Below are 18,797 nucleotides of genomic sequence, written 5' to 3'. Positions count from 1 at the left end.
TGTTGACCACTTTCTTAAAGGCATTGTTGGTTCAAAGCTTTCGGTCATAGAAGCCGTGTCATTTTTCTCTTGTCAGAGGAGTACACAAAGTATACGTCATCTGGACTAACATTTTTGGTTCGATGGCTGGGTTAGATCGCCAACTTTGTGTTCTGGCGATTGGGTGCCTCACTCACAGTGTGGGTTCAAATCCCGGACGGGACTCAACCCAAGAAAGTACGAGAATCTGTACTTTACTCAGAAAGTGTTATCCCAATTATAACATTTGTTGTCAAGAAAACACAATAAATGTATATTCGGCTTTGGATGGGTAATGATATCACAGACATATACGGATATTGATGATGACTTGGAGGAGCTTCGTAACGCACGTCTTCTCAATTCAGGGATTGGTGAGATTGGGGGGATAGATGATAGATTTAGCAACATGTAAGGTCCTCTTGAGTGGGAGGGTATTCGCAGATGGATTAGCATATGAACTATGATTCTCTTTAGGCAGAAAATGAGGATCCACGATGTTCGACCTGGTAGAAGTGTGTTATCAAACCTCACATCATTGGTTTTTTGACTGACTGTAGCGTCAAAACAAACTCATTCATTTACTTGAACTGAATGTTCATCTAAACTGTAATGGATAAGGGAATCTATGCCTCCGTGAAAGCATGTGTGAGATGTAATGATAACATTTATACAGAATATTTTGATTGTCCTAACGGAGTTAAACAAGGCTGTATATTAAGCCCTCTATTATTTTCCTTTTTCATCAATGAACTGTCAAATGATGTTTCATCACATGGGAAACACGGCGTACAATTATTTCCTGACTTGTTTGAAATATTATTATTATTGTTTGCCGACGATGTTATTCTTGTCTCTGACGCAGTAACTGGTTTACAGAACCAACTTAATATTCTTGATAACTTTGCAGATTCACATGGATTAACGGTTAATTTAGATAAAACGAGTGTTGTTGTATTTAGACGAGGAGGGCGGTTATCTGTTCATGAGAAATGGTTCTATAAAGGCAAACGTATTTCAACCGCCAACTCCTATAGATATCTTGGGTTTGTGTTCTCATATACATCAAAGATGAACCAATGTGTTTCAGATCTAGCATCAAGGGGTAAACGAGCTTTAATGGAAATATTTCGCAATTTACGGAAGATTGGTTTTGTTGACACTTCAGTTTTCTTTAAAATATTTGATACTCAGATTCAACCTATTCTTTTATATGGTGCGGAAATATGGGGTGTAGACAGATTTGAAAAAATAGAACAAGTGCATATCATGGCTTGTAAGAAGTTTCTTAACGTTGGTTTGCAAACCCCAAATGCTATTGTGTATGGGGAATGCGGTCGGTACCCACTACATGTAAATGCTATGTGTCGTTCTGTAAAGTATTGGCTAAAACTGATTGAAATGGACGAAGGTAGGATACCAAGAAAATCTTATAATATGCTTGTATATAACGACAAGTGTGGTCGTCATAACTATGCTTCTTCTATTCGTTCCATATTATTTTCTCACGGATTCGGAGTAGTTTGGCTCAGTCAAGCTGTTGGCGACAAACCATCATTCATGAATAGTTTTAAAAACGTTTTGATAAATATGTTTTACCAATCATGGAATAGTACTATCAAGGCTAGTTCTAGGTACATTCTGTATAAAGAATTTAAAAGTCTCCTGGAACCAGAAAAATACCTTCCATTATTACTGAAATAAAATATCGAAATGTTTTGATAAGGCTTAGAGCCGGGCTACTAAGACTTAAGGTAAACGAAGGTAGATGGGCTGATATTGACTTACGCTTACGACTCTGCCCCATATGTGAAACAAGTATAGAGAATGAATATCATTTTACTTTAGAATGTGAATATTACAACGATATTAGACATCTGTATTTACCAACAACATTTTGCAATAATCCAAATATGCATAAATTTAAAACGCTACTGTCATCTTCGTGTAAACAATTACTTGGAAAACTATGTAAATACCTATTGCAGCTATGAAAGAAGACGTAATTATGAAAAGCCTGTAAACCTGTAAATTTGTACCTGACATTACCTTTTTTCATGTACCACACTATTTCAAATGTATGTATTGTATATGGGCCAGTGGCCTTGGTACAAATAAAGACTTCTTCTTCTAGATAGTCACGGAGCCATGATCCAGAGAACAGGGTGTCATTAGATAGAAATAAACTAAGTAATCATAGGATTACCAGAAAAACGGGGTTTTACACACAAGCCAATAAACTTCGCTCATTAACACCAGAGTAAGTCAGTACATGATTGAAAACTGCCCCATAATTATGTATGACATGCTTGTCGGGTATTGCTACATATATATGTGAAAACAAAGTTATTAAAATGAAGAGCAAAACTGATGAAAGTTAACAATAAACGTGTATACGTGTTATATAGTCACTGCAAAAATAATGATTGTTTGTCTTTAGTATTAACATTCAAATACGTTATATCTGTATTAGCGATATTGTCTTTGTTCCACCGGTGAGTCAGCGTTAGCCGTACTATCTCGTAGTATAATTGAATTTCTGAAGACATCACGATACAGTTTTTACGATGCATCACGTCTGCACTAGCGCTTGATAACAGCCTTGTGTTTGGGTGTTTCAGTGGTTTAAATCGCTGCTCTTGATATTGTTGATTAAACTTTGATACTATGATCAATATAATGTTATGTGAGAGGTTGACTTTAGAACGGTAACATACTAATAGTATATAGGATGACATAAACAGAACAATGAGAAGTTCGTCCAGATTAGTGTATAGGCAACATTTAATAATTAAAATAATTACATTCAACAACTCCCCTTTTAAGTCCATTTTCCTGACTTATAAGTAAATGCAAGAACAATCGGCCGGAATACAATGTATAGTTCTTGTCCACTTCCATATGACTATAGAGCATACAATAAGCTATCGGGTCCCGTTTAGATCGGTTTGGGTGGCAGCCTAGATAGCCATAGAATAGTTTCATCTTGAAATCTCCCATATCACTGGGGATCCTCTTCAATTTAAATGGAGTTACTCGTTACGATTCCGAACCTTCACGTGACTGGGTTTAGGAAACATTGTCAAATAGTGGTGACATTAAATCTAGGAAACAATACGCGAAATCACGCATGCACAGAACGGAAAATGTGGTCAAGGCATTAAGTAATCCGCATGCTTAGAACGATTGATTTCAGTACTTCCGCTAAGCGCTTCGAGTGCAGCGTCAAACGCGGGCCTGTAATCTAACACGCGGGGACTGACCAATGAAATCTGAGAAGTAGAAACACCGGTAGACGCTGTTGCTTGATTGACAATGTCAATCAAGAAAGGGAGGAGCTTAACGCTATCGTTCTCTCCCAGTAAATTCCGATGTCAAATAACGACGTTATTTGGACGGAAAAACGATGGTTTGAAAACGTCCAAATAACGTCGTTTTTCCGTCCAATGACCATATACGGAAAAAACGACGTTTTCGTGTTTGCAGTGTTAAATACTGTTATAATCATCCTTAATACTTCACAATAACGTACATTCAAACGCGCACCGTATTACACTTACCGTATTCACTCCATTAGCTGTTATTGTCTAGCTCCGTATATATTTAGGAAATGCCCGTAGTCAATAGCAACACAGCCGCCGTGATTCATTACCGTAGTCACCAAAGTAATCACTACTAAAACTAATAATTACTCTAACTAAAACCGAGCTATATCTTCTACCGCGTACATTCATATCTTTATTTTGATCAAGTATTTACTTTCCGTATTTACCGAAATTATTATGTTGTGATGATTATTACTGAAACTACAAATATTAATGTTCACCGTCTTTTCATAAGTAAATGTCATGTTCCTCATGTAAGCAGTTTTCGCAGTCTACCGTACATGCTCTATGGAAATGTTACGACTGCTCAATTTAGCTGTTAAGAAATGTTATTTGGCATCACCGTTATTATTCTAGTAAATACTGCATCTGTTGTATAATGTTACCGTACCTACTCCAATATTAAATACATTACCTTTATCATTATGCCTTTATTAGATGAACAATGTGTTAGCATATTATTATCATTATTATCATTGTACGTCACTATTATATATTAATTGATGTAACTTGAATGATATGACACTTGCTTGAATAAACCCTAAGGACCTCACAGCTCTCTTCTCTCTTGTTTCAAGGCGAGCTCCCAATAGCTAATTCCCTAAACCGAGGCCTGACAGTTATTTGAATTACCCCTCAAAGCTGTCTTAATAGCGACAAGCCGACTGTAGGTTTTAGACACCATGTCTTTGCCACTATTGCTTAACGTTCACGGCACATTCCGCAAACGACGCATTTATGAGTTGAAACTACCCACCCTACTTTCAGATATGCTGGCACACTCAGAAAGGATTTCGAGGCCTGCGTTGTGAGCCGCCTTAATATCAATGAGTGGCACATTCAAGTTGTTCGCGGGAGTTGAACTGCTCGCAGTTCTTTGACAGTGTGTTATATAAAGAACAAATATAAATCTGTAAGCATCGAGAGTTCCACGGGATATGTGCGATGAGGTCAACAAAGTAGAGTATATTGTGAATGTAGATAACCACAACCACAGCTCTGACGTCATACTGACGTCATCTGACCTGTCCTTGACCTGTATTGAATATGTATTAAATAGGTATTGTTCTTAAGTCAACAGTGGGTTGAATAGGTATTGTCTTTATGTCAACAGTGAGTTGAATAGATATTGTATCCTATACTGACATCATCTGACCTGTATTGAAATAGGTATTGTCGCTATATCAACAGTGAGTTGAATAGCTTATTGTATCCTTTCGCACCTGTGTCAATAATGTATTGAGACCGAATTGAATAGCTATTGTACGACGACCCCATCTTGTACCCATCGCACCTGCGTCAATAATGTATTGAGACCCGAATTGAATAGCCATTGTTACGGTGGTCCCGCCTTGTACCAACAGTGAGTTTGAATAGCTTATTATATCCCTCGCATCTGTGTCAATAATGTATTGAGACCCGAATTGAATAGCATTACGATGGTCCCGCCTCGTACCGACAGTGAGTTGAATAGCTATTGTATTCCATCGCACCTGTATCAATAAGGTATTGAGACCGAATTGAATAGCTATTGTACGACGATCCTACCTTGTACCGACAGTGAGTTGAATAGCTATGCTAGCCCATCCCACCTGTGTCACCTAGGAAACGTTCTTCCAAAGAAGTACCTGATAACATCGGGGAAGACAAAATTTTCAAACACAAAGTGATCACTCTTTCCCGACATGATCTGATGAAGAACATTGATGACGACGGAATCTTGCAAGAACAGACTTCCAGATGTCGAGTGAGTGACCTACCCATTAATCTTCTGTTGGAGATCGTCTCACACGAAACTTTGACTATTAAGGATGAAGACCTATGGAAAGTCTCCTACAGTGAAAAAAGAAGGCTGCAAAGACTTTGATGTTCTCCTCAACATGCAATACTCTGAGGCGCTTGAAAAGTCGACTCACGTGATTTTCGAAGGACAAGGACAATCCAAAAATAATCAGACCTTCAATAAAATTAAATTCTTTAACTGCAGCGAAGTTGACATCATTGAAGAAGACGTGGAGGATGATGCATAATCGATGACACAGAGTCTGTCTTAGGTGAGTAATATGAAACGCATTGATTTTTCATGGATATATGTATCTCTTTTCTTTTTTTTTCGATTTGTCCACCTCTCAACGTTTGTGTGTTTGTGTGTGTGTTATGCATATCTTGTATGTTATGTTATGTATGCACCATTTTTTATAACACAAATGTGACTAAATAATGACTAATATGTTTATCTTGTGTGAAAATAAGTTCTCCTTAATACTTGTTGCTTACATTTACAAGTTAAAGTAAAATGAAGAAAAAAAAATTGAATTGTTTGATACAGACTATAGCTAATTCCCGCGCGAGGTTAATCGCTTGACTGCGTCCTTATAACAATAGAAGCCCCTCACTGCAGAAGATGTAGTCTGTTTCTACAACATGAATGCATTTGTAAAACTTTCCAGGGAAAGTCTACAAGCACCCCTCATTAAGAAGTACACACTGGGAAAACGAAGTACACCATGGGAAAACGATGAGAAAAAACTTAAGTTTTTATTGAAGTGAGATAAAGTAATATTTTGTTGTGTTATGTCTGTTTTCACAGTGAGGGGGACGGTAGAGTCACGTGACACATGTAATACTCTCAGTCTTCCATACAATGGACTTGAACTCAAAGTGGTGTTATAAAACAGTGCGGTTAATGTTTAACATTAAAGGTGTCTTTAAAAATAAATGTTATGGAATTAAGATGACAAAGAGAAACCTTAAATAATAAACATTAGATACTACTACAGTGCATATATTTCATTATACTTTTTATATTTTTTACAAATTAAACTTAGACTAGAAAATTCTAAAATTCGAACGTCGCTAGACCCGTCTTTCTCGTTTTTATTGCCACTGGTCGACCATGACGGCTGCTCCTTGGCAAGCTCATTTACGCGAACAGTATATTACGTAATCATGGATAAAGTCGGCGCTTACGTCCCCCCCGGCCCTTGTTCTATTGATAATGTTTTGTTACCAGCTGGCGCAGGTTTTGACCATCATCTAAAACTGTAAACTCTTGTTAGGCAATACTGATACTATTCTATTACCACCTGCTTTTGTGTAGTCAACTTGACAGCCTAGTGCAGATAACAGAGACCGAAATTAACACTTTAAAGTAATTGTTAATGTGATAAGAGAGTAGAGCTGTGGGGGATATAACACCTTGGGCGGTGGTCCTCAGCACAATTGCTTGAATAAACCCTAAGGACCTCCCAGCTCTCTTCTCTCTTGTTACAAGGCTAGTTCCCAATAGCTAATTCCCCAAACCGAGGCCTGACAGTTATTTGAATCCCCTCAAAGCTGTCTTAATTTGTGGAGACGTTCGATCCTCGGTGCCTGGAGCCAGCCTTGTGAACTACAAGTGACGTTACCGGTACCTGACTTCACACTACCACCACCACCTCCACGGCTTGACACCACACTATGCTTGCTGACACTATCGTCCCCTAGAGAAGCAAGAACACAGTCAGTCTCATCTTACCAAGCAACAACCCCCATTAATGGCACAGATACATCTCCCCAAATACACAGGTCAGCAGGATACTGAAAGTTGGTGGGCAGATTTCTACAATTTCAACTTCCTCCGATCCCATGGTCACGCAGACACCCAATCCTGTAGAATTCTGCCCTTCTACCTAGACAGAGCTGCTAAAGTATGGTTCAGGGACCTGCCTGCTCACACACAGCACGACATCCACTTGACGAAAACAGCCTTTCAGCAACGATTCTGAAGTTCATCAGCCTTCAATTGGAGTCTTCTTGACATGACACAGAAGGAACAGGAGGACGTTGGAGACTTCATCACCAGGGTCCAAGGATCCACCTTACACTCCTGCTTACCACAATCTGTGATAGTAGCCATTGCAATCAATGGGCTACTCCCATAGATTAAGCAGTGGGTGTATATGAAGGAGCCATTGACCCTGGATGAGGTTCGTCACCATGCCCAACTGGCTGTACAATCGCAGGCCCCAAGCAAGGAAGAGGTCAGCTTGGTCCGACAAGTTGGGCAATAAACGAACTTGGTGACCATGCTGATCACTACAAACAAGGTCTGTGCTGTACAATCAGCAACTCCCTCATCCCACCATCAACAGCACGAGCCCGAGAGACACCACACCAACAACAGCCACCCACCCCATCGCCAAGACACCATCGGCAACTACAACAGTACCTTCCATCAGTACCACTACAGGATCCATACCAGCCACCACAGGAACCATACCAACCACCACAAAATCCATACCAGTCACCACAGCAGTACCAACCACCACAAGATCCACCCAGCTAACACACGACGTTGTCACAACGTTGTGGAAAGGTTGTGGATTGGTAACGTCGTGATATTACGTTGTCACAACGTTGTTATAACGTCAACGTGCAACGTTATTTCACAACGTTATAACAACGTTGCACATTCACGTTGTGAAAACGTTGTGCATTGGACATCACACAACGTTTTGTAGCTACGTTTCTGAAACGTCGGTGAAACGTTATAGAGTTTGCTTCTCGATAGTCATAAAGGAATAGAACTCCTTTATCAAAATCAACATGAATTTGTCAGAATACCAAGGCAGTAATGCATTATCTTTGTATATATTCGGCATTTAAATTTTCATCTCTTAATACTAAAATTTCCAGAACGTAATTGCGTATCTCTATGACAACGTTATTCCATAACGTAACAACAACGTTGCAAATTAACGTTGTGATAACGTTGTGCTTTGGACATTACAACACTTTTTGTAAATGATGTTTAGGAAACCACTTGTAGATCTACCATCTCTTAGTTCTATTTTTTTTAAACATATATATCTATAACGAAGTTAAATGTTGTCACAAGCAATATTACAGTTAAAAACAATTGCGCCCATTTTTTGCGGCGTGAGAGCGACTGCTGAAAAGTTTAGCCTGTTGCCTCGTGAAGCGACGTCAGAATGACGTCACATTGTCGCGGAAGATTTGTTGTCACCAGCCATCTTAGATCAAGCTCACTCTAGACATATTAGAAGTCTACAACCAAGAGATTTTGCAGCAACTGGAACTGGACAGATGATCTGTGAATTCGGATAAGGTAAGTTAATTTTTCAGAAGCAGCCTCCGCTTGTTGATATGTTTCTGTACATGCAGATCGTATTATTCAGCAGTGGCAAGGTTTAGAATCCAGTTTGCCGGTCACTTTCACTGAGCGTCAGTGATGATATTATATTTGATACACAGAACATAATGTATATAGAGGTGAAGGAGGTCCAAGACTTTTTTCCATATTATTATTTTATGGATACCAAGGGTAACTACCAAGGGCAAGCATTATATGTTTGACCAGAATTCAGTCTGGCGGCGTTTTGTGGCCGTCATATTATGTTCGGGTTTCGATCGTAAACGTGTAGGTCTGTAAATAGGCCTAACTTATGCATCACTTACTGACCACTGACAGTTATCGCCATTTCTTCCGTGTTATTTCGGAAATCATTACTATTCAAAGTTTACTTGTACTAATCTTCGGACTTAGATTTTTGTGAAACAATGTGGCTCATTCAGGCCATGGGAAAGGTTTAGTATATTTTTCTTATACAGCGAAGAGAGGGAATCAAAACAATGGAAGTATTTTCAGATCGACTTTCTGTAGGCTACTAGTTATAGCCTTAGTCTTAATGCGCTCAATGATGTTATGAAAAATTGTATTTTCGGGAAGAGATAGAAACATACCTGTTTCCGAAAAGGCCTAATTAGCACTGACTGAAGTAGCCTAAATGTGGACCATCAGGTTGTTGGTGCTGTCTATACATTTTAGCAAGGCTCTTATCATGGTGTATTTTTTATTATTTCCAAAAAAGAATCAATTCATCATTTTCCGATAACTAGATCTATGTCCGACTCCCTTCTAATGAAAACGAGCAAAAGTAAAACGAGTCTCTCGTTGCGCGCTATAACGGGGTGTTTGCGGTATTGTCATATTGGTGATGATAAGCTAGTCGATAGTCAAAAGTTAAATATCACCATATATTGTCAGTGATTTGGTCATCGTTTGTTGATTATTAAGGTGAGATAGGTGTAGCCAATGTGCACCAATGAAAAATACAATGGAATTGATAGCAACCCTATTCGTTCGGTTTTCGATCTCCATATGTTGCCACGTAGGCTGCCATACTAGGTCTACAGAATTATATTTAACGATATTGAACTGTATTATGTTAATAAACGTAGTAACAAATAAATTTCAATAAATATTTACAGAGCTTTGTAAATATTAGAACATAGATTCTATATAAATATCCTGGCAAATTAATATGGAAAATATTAAGGTTAGTATTAAAAAAAATAATCACAATTTTAATTAGGATAAATACCCCAAAGTGTTAACACTTCTATTCATAATTCATATTCAACATTCATGCTTCAAATATGGGAACTATTTTTTTTATTTGGCAATGCATATTTTTCATTTATGTATATATTTTTCAAATAAGGTTTTAGAAACTTGGCCAACATATTCACTTGAATCACTAGTTTGTGATGTACAGCAGAAAGGTAAAGTTACTGCTTTTGAATAACTACAGTTGATCTATTGACTGATAAAACTATTTGCCAATACTACCACCAGTTACATCATACTCCAAGTAAATGTGATTTATCTATACAGTACTGGTTTATTTAAAAATGTGATACTTTGTGGTTTCTGTTTTTCTTTCAGGTGGAGAAAACAGTATTGTGGGAGCATATTTGTTTAAAGTACATCACTGACAGAAAGGTATGTATGATGCAATAATATATAGATGATTCTTATTTAATTATACCCACAATCTAAAAGGGCGGGGGGATAAAGTTACACCAATGATTCAGTGCTAAAAGCTTTTCTGCATATGTATGATCCAAGAGCATCATGGTTTTACTATCAGCGCCTTCTTCGCACTTTCAGCAGTTTTTAACTGTTTAAAGACTGACATCAGACATCAAAATATTATTTTGGGGAATGCAACCATTATTTTGTTATGTCAGAAATATGTCCCTTGCCTTGCCATTTTATAACATTTGTGTAATTTTTTATTCAGTTACCAAGGCTTAAGGAGAGACTATGGATACAGTTGAAGATCATCCCTGTGACTTTTCATTTGAGGATTGAAAAGGCTCCTCAGCCACTCAGCCCAAGTTCTGACTTGTCATTTAATAAATAAATAAAGGTCCACTCAAACAGAATTCTATTGTCATTTCGTTGCTGGGAAATGGATCTTAGGACATCAGATGAATAGACTATTCTGTGTGTCACAGTGTTGCTCTCAATGCTGAATGTATGGGGTAAGGCCAAGAAAATTTAAATGTTTCAATTTGTGCAGGGCTTATTGTTTGATGGTTTTTAATTTGCAAATTCGTGGGAAAATCAAATATCTTTTAATTGTGTTGAAACATTTGTGAACAATTTGCACATAGCCTTGAAAACTGTTTGGGAAAATAAATATCATATAACCAAATTGTACATGTAATTTAAAACATTTAGATTTTTATCTAAGCCGTATTTCAAACTCTGCCAAACGAGAGTGCATTTCATTGACTTGCTGTTTCACGGATAGGGTTAAAGTGAATTTAGTTTGCAGAATGTATTGCTTGGTACCTGATGTCTTAACTAGATTGGTACAAACTTTTCAGGCTGCCTGGGAGGTATTGAGGAATAAGACAGGCGTTAATCTACATGGATATTGCAACAACGTGCTGCAATGGCTGTAGTGTCGCCACATGCATGCGATACCTACGTTGTCGCGACGTTTTGGATAAACGTTGTAGCAACGTAAAAAATGGATGTTGTGACAACGTCTTGATTTGGTTGTATTTTGGTTTACGCACAACGTTGTAGCAACCAATCTGGGAGTCTACAGATTGACGTTGTGACAACGTTACATCACAACGTTGTAGCAACGAAAAGTTAACGTTGTCACAACGTTGTCACAACGTAGAATTGTTTGCTGGGCATACCAGTTACCACAGCAGTACCAAACACCACAGGGTCCATACCAGTCACCACAGCAGTACCAACCGCCACAAGATCCATACCAGTCACCACAGCAGTACCAACCACCACAAGATCCATACCAGTCACCACAGCAGTACCAACCACCACAGGATCCATACCAGTCACCACAGCAGTACCAACCACCACAAGATCCATACCAGTCACCACAGCAGTACCAACCACCACAAGATCCATACCAGACACCACAGGAACCTTCCAACCACCACAGGATTCATACCAGTCACCAGAGGAACCATACAAGTCACCACAGGACCAAAACCAACCACTACAACCTAATACCAGATACTGCAGGAACACTATCAACCACCACAGGAACAATACCAACAGTACCAACCATCACCACAGCACTATCAGCCACCACCACAGGAGTATCCAGCCCCACCACCACAGCCCAACCACACAGCACAGCAACAGCAACAGACACCATGCTTCTTCTACCCGTACAGCTCCGGCAACAGTCAACGTCTGCCAATTCCACAGCACCTTCAAGGCAGATGTCGCGGATGTGGTGAGTTTTTTCGGTTCCCTCACAAATACCCTCATAGAAATACAGTCTGTAATATTGCTCACGCATAAATCACCATGCAAAGGTGCATGCGCACATACTATGCACAATATCGACAGCCACAGGGACTCATACCTAATACTGAGCGTTCTGGGGTCAGGCAAGAGTCAGCCTTTGTATCACTTGTGGCTCCCTTGACAAAGAACACTGTTCATGTCAGGGTGAAACAAGTGAGAACTACAGCTCTTGTTGACACAGGTGCATCAGTTAGCTGTGTCAGCATGGGCTACTTTAACAAAGTTGGCATCAAACCCTCTCATTTACGCCCTTCTCACCTAACCGAAATAATAAGTGTAGGTGGTGAAAAACATTCTGTGCTAGGTTTCTCATGACATTAACATAGGGCATATCTACCTCTCCCAAATCTTTCATGTCTTTCATAACTTACATCACTCTTTCAACTCAGGCATTGACTTCCTTGAATTAAACAAAGTCATTATAGACCTGCCTTCAAAATGCCTTCACATACACGATGGTCTTGTTTCAGTCTCTCTGGCATCAATCAATGGAGACTACGCAAGACCATGCAAGGCTGTAATTATTCCTCCACACTCTCAAGCTGACATTCCCATCAACATTTCTCACTGTCAACAAGGTCAAGTTTTTCTCCTTGAACCAGTTCCGGCATTAAATGACATGCAGCTCCAAGGTGCTAAGTGCCTTATAACCAACAATCCAAAATCAGCTTGCATGAGATTTCTTAATGCTAGTGACAGCCATGCCACTTTATATTCAAAAACAGTGGTTGCTGTTGCCTCAGAGATTGACCCCACATCTGTCCTTGACCTTCCTGACACTTCTGATTCTGATCCTCCTACTTCTACAAGTGCTAACACAACACATTCACAGGACATTGACTTTGATCTTAGTGATGCTGACCTCACACATGAACAACAAACACATTTACGTGCATTTCTCCAATCACAAAGGTCAGTTTTTGCCTCAGATTGGTCAGAATTAGGACACACCCACTTACATCAAAACAAAATAGAAACAGGTGAAGCCAGACAGATTAGACTCCCTTTTTACAGGCAAAACGCAGAATGTTCAAGACAAGTGAAAGAAATGTTAGATGACAATATAATTCAACGTTGTTTTTCTGAGTGGCACTCACCTGTTGTCATTGTTAAGAAACGTGACAGCTCTTACCGCTTTGCCGTAGATTAAAGACGCCTCAATGCAGTTACTAAGCCTATATTTTTTCCTCTGCCACGTTTTGAAGATGTCGTTGATGCCAAAATTTTTAGTGTCCTTGATTGTGCTAGTGGCTTTTGGCAAATACCACTCCACCCAGATACAAAAAACAAGTCAGCCTTCATTACGCCTAATGGTGTTTTTGAATGGAATCGCCTTCCTTTTGGCCTCAAAATTTCTCCTATGGCATTTCAGCAAACCATTTCAGAGGCACACAAAGAGATGAATTGGCGTTACATCTTTATATATGTCGAGGACATAATAATATTTTCTAAAACCTTTTCTGAACATCTGAATCACCTCAAGGCAGTATTCCAAAAGATCAGTGAAGCAGGCCTCACTCTAAAACCCACCAAATGTAACTCTGCGACAAAACAAGTTACCATCTTAGGACATATCTTCAGCAAAGATGGCATCAATGTTGATCCTTCCAAATTAGATTCAGTCACACAGATTCCAACTCCTAAAAATGTCCAGGACGTGCGTCATTTCCTAGGTTTGGCCTCACATTATCGGAAATTTGTAGCAAACTTTTCGGGCATTGCCTCCCCAATCTTCTGAAAAAAGATGCATCTATCGAATGTCATACAATTGTCAACAGGCATTTGAAAAACTAAAACATGCCCTTACACCGGCACCTATCCTTGCATACCCTGACCAAGACCAACCCTTCATCCTCACAACTGATGCATCACAAACTGCGATAGGGTACATCTTGGGCCAACTTGATTCTCAAGGTAGAGAACATGTAATATGTTATGGCGGTCGCTCTCTCCATACTGCTGAAAAGAATTGGGGTATCACACATCTAGAATACTTGGCCGTCCTAGAAGGTATAAAAAACTTCTGGGTGTACTGTGCAAATGGATCATTTTCTGTTTACACAGACCACAAAGCTCTGACCTGGCTTAAGAAAACCAAACATGACTCTGGTCGCCTTATAAGATATACCCACTCCACCCATTTCAACAGAACCCATCTCATCAACCCACACATATGCACAAGTAGCTGCCACTGCTTCATCTCCTCTCTTACCCACTCCAACTTCACATTCGATGTCACCATCAAGCAGTCCCAAAGTGTCATTCCCTCATCACCAAGGCAACATGAGGCCTACTCCTTCGACTGCCTCCACTCGCCAACATGCTAAAGGCAACATGAGGTCTACACCCTCGACTGCCACTTTTCACCATTATGCCAATCCCAATACAGGCAACATGGGGGTCTACATCCTCGACTGCCCATTCTCCCCATCATGCCAATCCCAATGCAGGCAACATGAGGCCTACACCCTCGACTGCCTCTTCTCTCAAACATGCTAATACTCACTCAGCCAACAAGAGGTCTACACCTTCGACTTCCTCCACTCACCAATATGCTTATTCAAAAGCAGGCAATATGAGGTCTACACCCTCAACAGCCTTATCTCACAAACCAGCCAGCTGTGCTCACCCAAGTCCCATGCCACCTACTGACAAGAAGACAAACAAGTCGGCCACCACTGCCACAAAATCCTCCAACAACAGTGTCCACACCAAACTACAATTCATGTCTCGTCCCTCCAGCCAACTGAGGTCTTCTTCCTCTTCAACCAAATCATGCCCATCTCCACAAAACATGAAAACATTGACAATGACACTCTTGACTCACACAGTGTCTCATTGGAAGATATCGGTAGAGATGACATAACATCCTCTATATCTGTAGACTTTGTCTACAAGTCGGGTCCTCCCGATCCTCCTTCAGGTCCTATGGTCTTTGCTATAGGAACTGATCTTGATGATCAAGACTTGGCAGAAAAGCAACGTAAATCCCCTGACCTTCGTCCAATCATGGACTACATTGAAAAAGGTGAAATTCCTTCTACCTATACAGATGTTCTAGTCAAGGGTCTAACTGGCCTTGCTGAAGAGTATGACATATGTGATGGTATTCTGTACCAATTCTATCATGCAAAGCATAGAGGTCAGAAAAACTATCGCCCTCCTATGGTAACACAGCTAGCTGGCCCTGTCTGCTGTTGCAAAGAGCTTCTTTTTGCCTACCATGATTCCAAAGCTGGCGGTTGCCACTTTGGACGAGATGCCACTCGTCAGACAATACTGTATTACTGGCCAAGCTTATACCAGGATATTGAGAATTATGTCAAGTCCTGTGATGACTGCCAACGCTCCAAAAGAAGGACAAATGCCAAGCCAGCACCAATTGTGCCCATGCCACATTCTCTCGTCTAACATCCTTAGGCCATTGCCTGAGACTAAGGAAGGTTATAAGTATGTTCACCTTGCAGTTGATTCCTTCTCACGCTAGACAGAAGGTTTCCCTATGTGCACTCAAGAAGCCTCTGAGGTTGCATCAATCCTGTTCTCTGAGGTCTTCTCACGGTTTGGTGCTCCCCACAACTTCTCACCGACAGAGGAAAGGCGGAACAGCGTCATAGAGCATGCTCTCCGAACATATGCTGACTCTGATCAGACCAATTGTGTAATGATGGCCATGTACAATGTAACCTGTCAATCTACAGGGTATTCACAACACTACCTTCTGTTTGGAAAGGAAATGAATCGTCCATCTGACACAATCTTGCTGCCGAAATCTATCCTCGGAAAAGATGCACAGGGTCATCTTCAAGATCTTTTGAAAAATCTGAATGTGGCAAAATCCCTTGCAAAGGACAACATGTCTGCTGCTCAGGATAAAAGCAAGAATCGTCAGGATATCAGAGCCAAGGAACCTTTATTTACAGTTGGTGATCAGGTTCTCATGACTGATTTATGCAAGGACAACGGATTGGATATCGCGAGGCCGGTTCACAATCCGTAAAAGCCTGTGATCTGTCATGAATAGCCCATTGCATCTCCTGTACAAAAACTTTCTTTTGTACGTGTTGTCACAGAGCCACAAACTTATAATTAGCAGTCGTTAACAAACAAAGAAAAACACAAGAAAACAAAAGTCTTGTCATGCCACGCCTTTCAAATGTGCAACGTGAACGTGCCATCGGCATGTTGCAGACGGGAACGTCCGTAGCTGAAGTCGCAAGGACAATGGGTTGTAGTCGACGGACTTTATGATTTACAGACGCGTCTACAGCAAACGGGTACCACCGCTGATCGCCCTCGGCCAAGTCGACCACGAGTGACGTCACATGCAGAGGATCGTCAGATTGTCTCACGTCACCTCCGTAACCGATTTTTGACGGCTACATCAACCAGAAATGAACTGTTTAGGGGTAGACTGAGTGTGAAAATTGTTCGAAACCGTCTGAGAACTGCTCACTTTCAAGCACGACGGCCATACTGCGGGCCGATTCTGACTCAATTACACAGACGTCAACGTCAATTGTGGGCACAGCGACACTTACGATGGACTCGTCTTCAGTGATGAATCCCGATTTAATCTTCGATTTGCTGATGGTAGGGCGAGGGTGTGGAGGCGCCGTCATGAACATTACGCCCAGTGTTGTGTACAGGAAGTTGACAGATTTCAAGGCGGAAGTGTCTTGTCATCCGTGGCAACCTCAATGCTGCTGCTTACTGCGACCAGGTACTGGCACCAGAACTTCTGCCTTTTATGGCAGCACATGGACCCGGTTTGATCTTCCAACACGACAATGCCAGACCCAAAACAGCAATTTTGACTAGGAATTTCCTTCAGAATGCGGGAGTCAACGTCATGGACTGACCGTCAAGGTCTCCCGACCTCAATCCCATCAAACACGTCTGGGATGCTTTTGGCAGGAGTCTGCGCACTCTCCAGAACCAACCACAGAATCTGCAAGATCTTGGCACCATTTTGCAGCAACAATGGCGTTGTCTTCCCAATCATGTGTTCACAAGCACCACAAGGTCCATGCGGAGGCGTTGTGTGGCAGTTGTCAACGCACATGGTGGCCATACACGCTACTGAACTTGTGTGCCATCAGATTTTCGTGCTTGGGACTTATGATTTAAACTGTTGATGTTATTACCGAATACCGTAGGTGCTTGGAGCAAATTATGGTTACCACCGCTAATTAAAATCCTTCTTTGGACATTAATGATTAAAAATTACCTTCTCTGATACATTTGTCCGTTGTATATCATATTTTGGAGTACTTTTAAAAATGGGAAGTTTTTAATTTGACTCGACTGAAATTATGATTCCACATATCTCATTTTCCATGTAACAATCGATATATGACGATGGTTTGATTGATAACTGATTAGTAAATTGGGTTATCAATGGATTTATAGATGGTTGAATAAACACCTGATTATCTTAACCATGAGTTTGACCATTTCCGTGTTTCAGTAGTCATGGAAGCTCTTTTCCGATAATCAAACAGGATAACACAGGAGCCAAATGTTAACCACATTCACATAACTTCAGACGTGCTCATACAATCTGGAAAAACAAGCAAAGATGCCAACAAAGCTAATCGAGAGAAAAACGGAACATTTTAAGGATTTTTCAGAAAATTGTATCGGCTCTCCGCAATTCGAAGGGAGGATGCATTCAGAGACATATTTCAACTTGTCAGCATTCAATGAATTTGCAGATCACAGTCTGAAATCATTGATTGGTGACAGATCCCTTTACGCAGATGTATTCGTGCGAAAAATGATTAAGAGAATGTCCCAAGTTTGAAGATTACACCAACATAATTGTACTTACTGTCAGTTCAGGCAAGGGTGTTTCAACAGTAGAACCCAACACAAAGGTAGGATCTGATCACGAACTAGTAGACCCTTAGTAATTTGAACTACTTGCTCTGCTGTCAAAACCTGACAAAACGTCAAAACTTGAAATTCGTGGAATCTCAAGCAATTTACTGTTCGAGAGTCGTAGCTGAAATGCTTTCCGCAAAAAGGGGACATTGTCAAAGATGGAAAAGAAACTGAACTTGTTGACTATATACGGAAAAATATAAGTTTCAAACACTATCTGAGCTCATTTTCAAAACTCTACAAGGGTGGATCTTACTACGTTGGGTTTCAAATCCAATAGTCGCGGGAATCCCCTTTCAAGGAGATGAGGACAAACCCAAAGAAGAATTTGAAAAAAGTTAGAGAGTGTTGTGATACTTAAAAGAGATGGTACAGTTCATATTGGAGATTCTTGCAAGAATCTTATTGAAACCCATCTACACTCATTGGATAATAGTGACAACAAAGTGCTCGAGATAGCTGTCATTTTGTTGCTGGAATTCTGTTTTATGACAAAAGGCCCAAAGCCTACAGAATCGTACCCAGTGTTCAGACTGTTGCAACAGAAATCGACCTCAGAGCATGGTGCCAAAAGGTTATGCTCCTATGTCCAAAGGAAATGGTGTATATTAAAAGCTAAACTTGGTCTATATAGTTTTCTGACA

At 40.3% G+C, this 18,797-nt stretch overlaps 1 pseudogene; it reads left to right on the top strand.

Annotated features, from left to right (window-relative positions):
- The first annotated feature begins 887 nt into the window (after nt 1-887).
- On the top strand, nt 888-2,128 carry LOC139475083 (uncharacterized; annotated as a pseudogene).
- Nucleotides 2,129-18,797: the final 16,669 nt, after the last annotated feature.

Source organism: Haliotis cracherodii, unplaced genomic scaffold, assembly GCF_022045235.1.
Source record: "Haliotis cracherodii isolate W230 unplaced genomic scaffold, xgHalCrac1.p SCAF_3, whole genome shotgun sequence".
NCBI lineage: Eukaryota > Metazoa > Mollusca > Gastropoda > Lepetellida > Haliotidae > Haliotis > Haliotis cracherodii.
This window is presented reverse-complemented; position numbering and strand designations above follow the sequence as displayed.